Source organism: Salvia hispanica, chromosome 2 (assembly GCF_023119035.1).
Source record: "Salvia hispanica cultivar TCC Black 2014 chromosome 2, UniMelb_Shisp_WGS_1.0, whole genome shotgun sequence".
NCBI classification, from domain to species: Eukaryota; Viridiplantae; Streptophyta; class Magnoliopsida; order Lamiales; family Lamiaceae; genus Salvia; species Salvia hispanica.
In genome coordinates this window covers 15,372,171-15,378,718 of record NC_062966.1, presented here as the reverse complement: position 1 = coordinate 15,378,718, position 6,548 = coordinate 15,372,171, and the positions used below count along the sequence as shown (strand labels likewise).

Genomic DNA, 6,548 nt, shown 5'->3' with positions numbered 1-6,548 from the left:
TAATTTATAGAATTCTTAAAACCCCAAAAGTTTTAGTTGGTTCATATTTTATTGTTTGCATGATAGTGGAGGTGGGTTACTTAGGTTGGTTTGGTGGACCTCTTTAATTATTAAGTGCAGTGCTCCTAGTGTGTTTTGTTAATTAACCAACTGAAGAGGCCATGCCTCAGTAACAATGAGAGGATTTGGTGACTCCGATTTAATAATTCTGATATTGCTAGATTTTCTACCTAACTTGTTGATAAAATATAAATTTCTTTATTGTACATATTGACTTCTTTAACTAATTACAAATACTCCTCTCCTCTCACAAAAATATACTTTGTTTAACTAATTACCAATACTCCCCTAATCTCACAAGAATATAAATTCTTTCTTTTTTAGTCCGTTCCACAAGAATATACACTTTTTAAATTTGTAAACATTTTTCTCTCTAAGAGATGGAACCCATTCTATATTAGCAATATTTTAATTATTTTTTCTTTCTACTTCTCTCTTACTTTACCAATTGTGTATTAAAATTTGTGTCCAACCAAAAGTATATATTTTTATGGGACGGAGGGAATACTAGATTCGCGTGATAGTAATTATTGAATAAATTAATTACATAAAAGTTAGATATAAAGAACGTATGTACCATAATTATATTGCTAGGTTAAACTAAAAGTGTTTGCCTCTTGCTAATGGTTCGAGCATTTTGCTTCATTTACTGTAGACTACACTATCGAAAAAAAAGGTCAAAATTGTTCTAATTAAACTTTTTTAAGTACTAATATTATAAAATCACAAATAAGTATAATCATATCATGAAAAAAATACTATAAATATACTTTTTTTTATAGAATGAATACTATTACAACTACAATTATTACAAAAAAAAGATATCATCTGTCAAAAATAAAAGAGTTGGTCTGTCGGTCTCCCCCGAACAGTGAGACCACCCATAATCTTATTTAATTTAATTTGTACATTTATTACTTATTAATCAATTGGATTAAGACTTAATTAATTCTAAAAACTTAATAGAGATAGTTATCCTTAGTTAAAATAAACATAAAGGAATACAAAAAGTAGATGAGCATTTTAAAAAAACTGGGCATGAAAAGTAAAAAAAGTGATCATCATATCATTCAAAAATTGAAATGATCATCGTTAACTTTAGTGTAAGATATAACCAATGGAAAAATAAAAACAATACATAATCAAATGCGATGGTATTCGGAGGCTTAAGTTTGTGGGGCAAGGGTTCCTAAACGGATCGCAAGTTGTATCTCAATTTATTAATCCATGAAATCTGTCTTTGGTCACCTAACCACATTCAACAACTTGCTTACACAAACTTTTATAATTTTTTAAGGTAGCAAAGATGAAATGCGCTTCCTTCTGTGTATGAAATTAATTTAATCTAATTTCAGTGGCTACCACTAACTGGTGGGGGTGGGAAGGAGTTGGCAAAGATGCTTTGATGTCCAATACCTAAGTAGCTAGGATGTTGTTGTATAGGAAAAGTAACTAACTAAGTCGAAATTTCTTAGAAGATATAATTAATGCTAATTGAATATTGGTGAGTGAGTGCATGCATCTATGATTGAGGGGTTGTGAATTGTGTACTAGTCAGTGTGATGGTGCTACAATATTCTTCATAGTTAAGTGATCTAAAGAGAAAATATGCACGTCTCCAATATTGGTTACGAGAAACGACGTAGTATTAGGTAAAAAAATGAGAGAGAAGATATTAAAAAAATCATAATTTAATGGCGTCCTTCTTTATCTCATGGGCGAACTTCTTTATCTCATGATCTTTAATTAGGATGTAGTTATAAAATATGGACAAATGAGTAAAAAATATTACTATCACACTAATATACCGTGATATTATTATCACGAATTAGAGTGAAAAAGAGGAAAATAACAAATTTACTCCTTGTACTGAAATAATTTTTTTTACCCCTAGACATGGAAAAAAGAATGAACAATGTTAAATGGGTGAAAATATGTGTATATATTCCATCTTTTCTAATAACGAATAAACACCTTACAACATTTTTTCTTTGATACCAAAAAGTTTACAAGTCTATATACATTACGTTCCTCCCATTTTCGTTCTTTACTAATATGAGTTTTTTTCTTAATTAGAATTCATTAGTTTTTCGAGATCATAACAGGATTATCTGGAGTTAATTTAGTTTTGTAAGAAGTGATATTAATGTTATGTTTTTAATTTGTTTTTGGGTTTGTGTTTTTCTTTCTTTTGGTAGAGGGACACCAATTGAAGACAGTGAGAGTATTAGGTTTTAGACTTAAATAAGCATACGTCAGAGATGCGTGGAAAAATCAAATAAAGGTCAGTAACGAATGTCTTTGTTGTAATATTTAATTAGTTGCTGTTGCCATAAACAAATACACACATGAGTTGCATGTCTATTACTATTAGGATTTGTATACACATATCACACATGTAACTATGTAAGTTGCACACATAAGCCATAAACAAATGGGGCAGCGAATTACAACATTTTTATATTACTTGTTATGCAAAGCTTGTACTAATAATTTAAATTATATTTTTGAATGAATTATAAAAAAAATATTGCCACTAACTTTTTTTTCACTGTTCACCCCCACTTAATTGCACTAAAAAAATAAATTAATACGATTTTCTTAATTAGCAGTAATAGAGTACAATAGCAAAATTTTCTTCCATGAGTCAAGGAAATGGATCTTGTTATCAAAGATTAAAAATTAAGCTCAAATTATATTTGACGGTGTTGTCGTTGACGGCATAAAATTTGGGCTATAATTAAACTTTTGTGGAAGTCCAGCCTATAGCAGAAACTAAATCAGAATAATAATCTTTAAAAACGATATAAGTGCTGGCAGTTCAGATTATAAACTGTAATTAACATCTTTTATTGATACGCAGATGAATTATTATAAGCTCATCAAGTAAAGCTAATACGCGGTTTCGGTTTGAACTGCTCAAACTTAAAGTTGGCATCAAATAATAATTTTAATAAATGTATATATATCACAAAAATTATTTGACAAAGACAAAATAATGAATGAAATACAATTAGATACCTGCAATCATGATTCAAGATTTGAATTTCACAGCCACTTGTGGCTTGCCAGCCTGCGGCAGCTTCATCTTAAGTGCAGTTGTTAGTAGATAATTCAGTAATTCTAATTGGTTAAATTATTATAATTTGTTAAAGATAAACTATAATTTCATTTGAAAGTACAACCTTTATATTGCACGTTATGCGACTTAGACTTATGCTAAAAATGACAAATTTCGTACTAACAAAAATAAATTAGATTAGCATAGTATTAATAAAAAAAATTAAATTCTGATTATACAGACAAAAAAAAATTATGTTAATAAAAATTTTCCAGAAAAAAACACGAATTAAGAGCTTATGTATAAAAATCGACGTTTTATATAAAAGACTAGTAGTTATTAAAATTCTAAACATGTCACAAAAATATGTGTACGTAGCCCAATAATTTTTATGGACGGAGGGTATATAAATTTATGATGCCTATTTTAAACAAATTTTGTAATAATAATAAATCTGAATTCGAATTCCAGGACGGAATTAACGTGTTTTATGATGATAAAATATTGAAGATGAATGTATTTTCTTAAATCATTTAATTTGGGGTATTTTTCGGAAAGAAATCCCACCCTGATCATCTCCAATTCTCCATTCAGTAACCTCCTCAGGATTAAAGTTGAATACTGTAAGATTTTCTTGTAAACATCTAATGAGCGCAGTGGAAATTGTATACAAGAATAACATATCTAGATTCATAATCGTATTGCAAGTTGAGCATGTGAAATACAACGGAATTAAATCTTACTTGTTGTGTCGTTATCTTCCATTGATTGTACGAATCCTGCAAGATGAATCCACCACTATCGAGGTCCACGTGTATTCTGATCCGATGCAGGAACAATTCCTCGGTACAATCATTCTATAGAGAAAGCTAGGAAATCTCTTGTTGAACGTTATAGATTCTTGCTCCGCTTTCTCTCTTAGAGAATTAGGTTTTCTCTATCTGTTATTCTCTACAATAGAGCATATTTGTAATAGAATAATTGTAACATTACGCCAAGCCCAATAGAATTATTTCCTATTAATCTAATCTAGCCCATTTTCTTTCAATCTCCCACTTGGACTAGCATTAGATATAATACGCAGCTCTAACTTTGTACCCTTGAGCGAATCAACAATACACTGAAAGTGTGACCCTTTAGGCCCCCATTATCGACGACGATCAAACCGAAGTCTGCACAAAACTCCTAGACTGCGTTGGCAGCGTAGCTCGATATATGAAGGACGTTTACGTGAATTCGGTAAACAAGCCTTTACACAAAGTTTATAGTAATATCCTTTCATTCACGAACCACCCGATTGAGCCTAAGATTTGCCATGTGTCATCCAAATAGCTCAATCACTTTATCTCATCTTTATTAAATGACCCATTCGATCATATTCAATTACTTTAATCGAATATATCTTTGCATTGGCCAATGACTTAGTGGTCAAGTAATATAGAGAATTTGAGTGTTCTCTCGAAATTCTAATCGAGGAATGAATCTCATTCTTGGCTCAACTACCATTTTCATTTATCTTATGATGTACCCAACACATGTCCGTGTCTTAATCCTCCGAGGGGAGGCAAAGCGTTGTACAAGGTCAAAGCACACCACTCAACAAACAAAATGTGTAATGACCTCAGATCCAAGGACTATTACATACTTCATGCACTAATAAACTGTAGACACTTAGCAAAACAATTTAATAGTAGGGTATACCAATACTCTCTAAAGTATACCATGTGTCCATCACGAGTATCAAATATCTCATAGTTGTGAGAACAACTACATTCTCGAAGAATGTGATGCAAACCCCATGCTAACCTATAACATACCATCAATATCCCATTCTTGATGATCATTGGTTAGGGCTATTTTAGAATTATACTATATCATTAATGTCTCACACGATTAATGACAGTCACAATTCAAGGGAACAAATATTGAGAATAAAGACAAACATTTAAACAATTATTCCAATAAGTGCACAAAACCTATAGAAAATAAAATTTTCATAGAATATGATCAAGTAATAATGTCTCGATACAAAATGTTTCTCAGACATATAAAACTTTAACTCCCACTTATTCAAAGTCATCTACCAACATGCTTGACACCTAAGCTCTCGAAGTGCTTGTTGTGTTTTGCTATACATAATGGTTTGGTGAAAGGAACAGCCAAATTATCGTCAGTGGGTACTCTTTCTAATTTTATGTCGCATCTTTCAATTATTTCTCTGATCAGATGATATATTCTAGGAACATGCTTGTTCCTGTTCGTAGCTCTGGGTTCTTTTGCTTGCGCAACAGCACCAGTGTTGTCACAGTACAAAGGTATTGCAATACTGGCACTCGGAACGACACCCAGTTCCTTAACGAACTCTAATAAAGCAACAACTTCTTTGGCAGCTTCAGATGCAGCAATATACTCGGCTTCGGTGGTGAATCGGCAGTTGTACCTTGTTTGGAACTATTCCAACTCACTGCTCCACCATTGAGGATAAAAACATATACAGACTGAGACTTATAGTCGTCATGGTCTGTTTGGAAACCAGCATCAGTATACCCAGTAACTGATAACTCTGGTTGTCCACCATAGACTAAGAAATATTCTTTAGTCCTTCTAAGATACTTAAGAATAGTCTTAACAGTTTTCCAATGTTCCTCACTGGGATTTTGCTGAAATCTGCCTGTCATGCTAAGCGCATAGGCTACATCTGGCCTAGTAGATATCATGGCATACATAATAGATCCTATAGCCGAAACATATGGGATCCTTTTCATGTTGTCTCTTTCTTTGTCATTAGAAGGACAATCCTTCTTTGACAATACAATGTCATGTCCCATAGGAAGAAAACCTTTCTTGGAGTTCTCCATTGAGAAGCGCCTTAGAAATTTATCTATGTAAATAGATTGTGATAATCCTAACATCCTATTTGGTCTATCTCGATAGATCTTAATTCCAAGGATGTAGGAAGCATCACCCAAATCCTTCATCATAAAGGAACTAGACAACCATTCTTTCACGGATTGCATCATGGAACGATCGCTTCCCATAATCAAGATGTCATCAACATATGTGATAAGGTATACGACGTTTCCATTCTCACGTTTACTATAAACACATGGACCCTCTTTGCTTCTGACAAAACCAATATTCCAACTCCTAGAAGCTTGCTTAAGTCCATAAATCGTATTGCAAGTTGAGCATGTGAAACACAACGGAATTAAATCTTTAGCTTTAAGTCCATAAATGGACTTCTTTAGCTTGCTTAAGTCCATAAATGGACTTCTTTAGCTTTCACACTGCATTCGGCCTTTTTTTCGATACAAAACTTTTGGGCTGTGTCATATAGACATCGCCTTCTAATTCTCCATTGAGAAATGCGGTTTTGACATCCATTTGCCAAATATCAAAGTTGTAGTATGCAACTATTGCAAGTAAT

General features: G+C 32.3%; 1 pseudogene; it reads right to left on the bottom strand.

Moving 5' to 3' along the window:
• Positions 1-5,197: 5,197 nt before the first annotated feature.
• Positions 5,198-5,886, bottom strand: LOC125206350 (annotated as a pseudogene).
• Between the last annotated feature and the right edge of the window lie 662 nt (positions 5,887-6,548).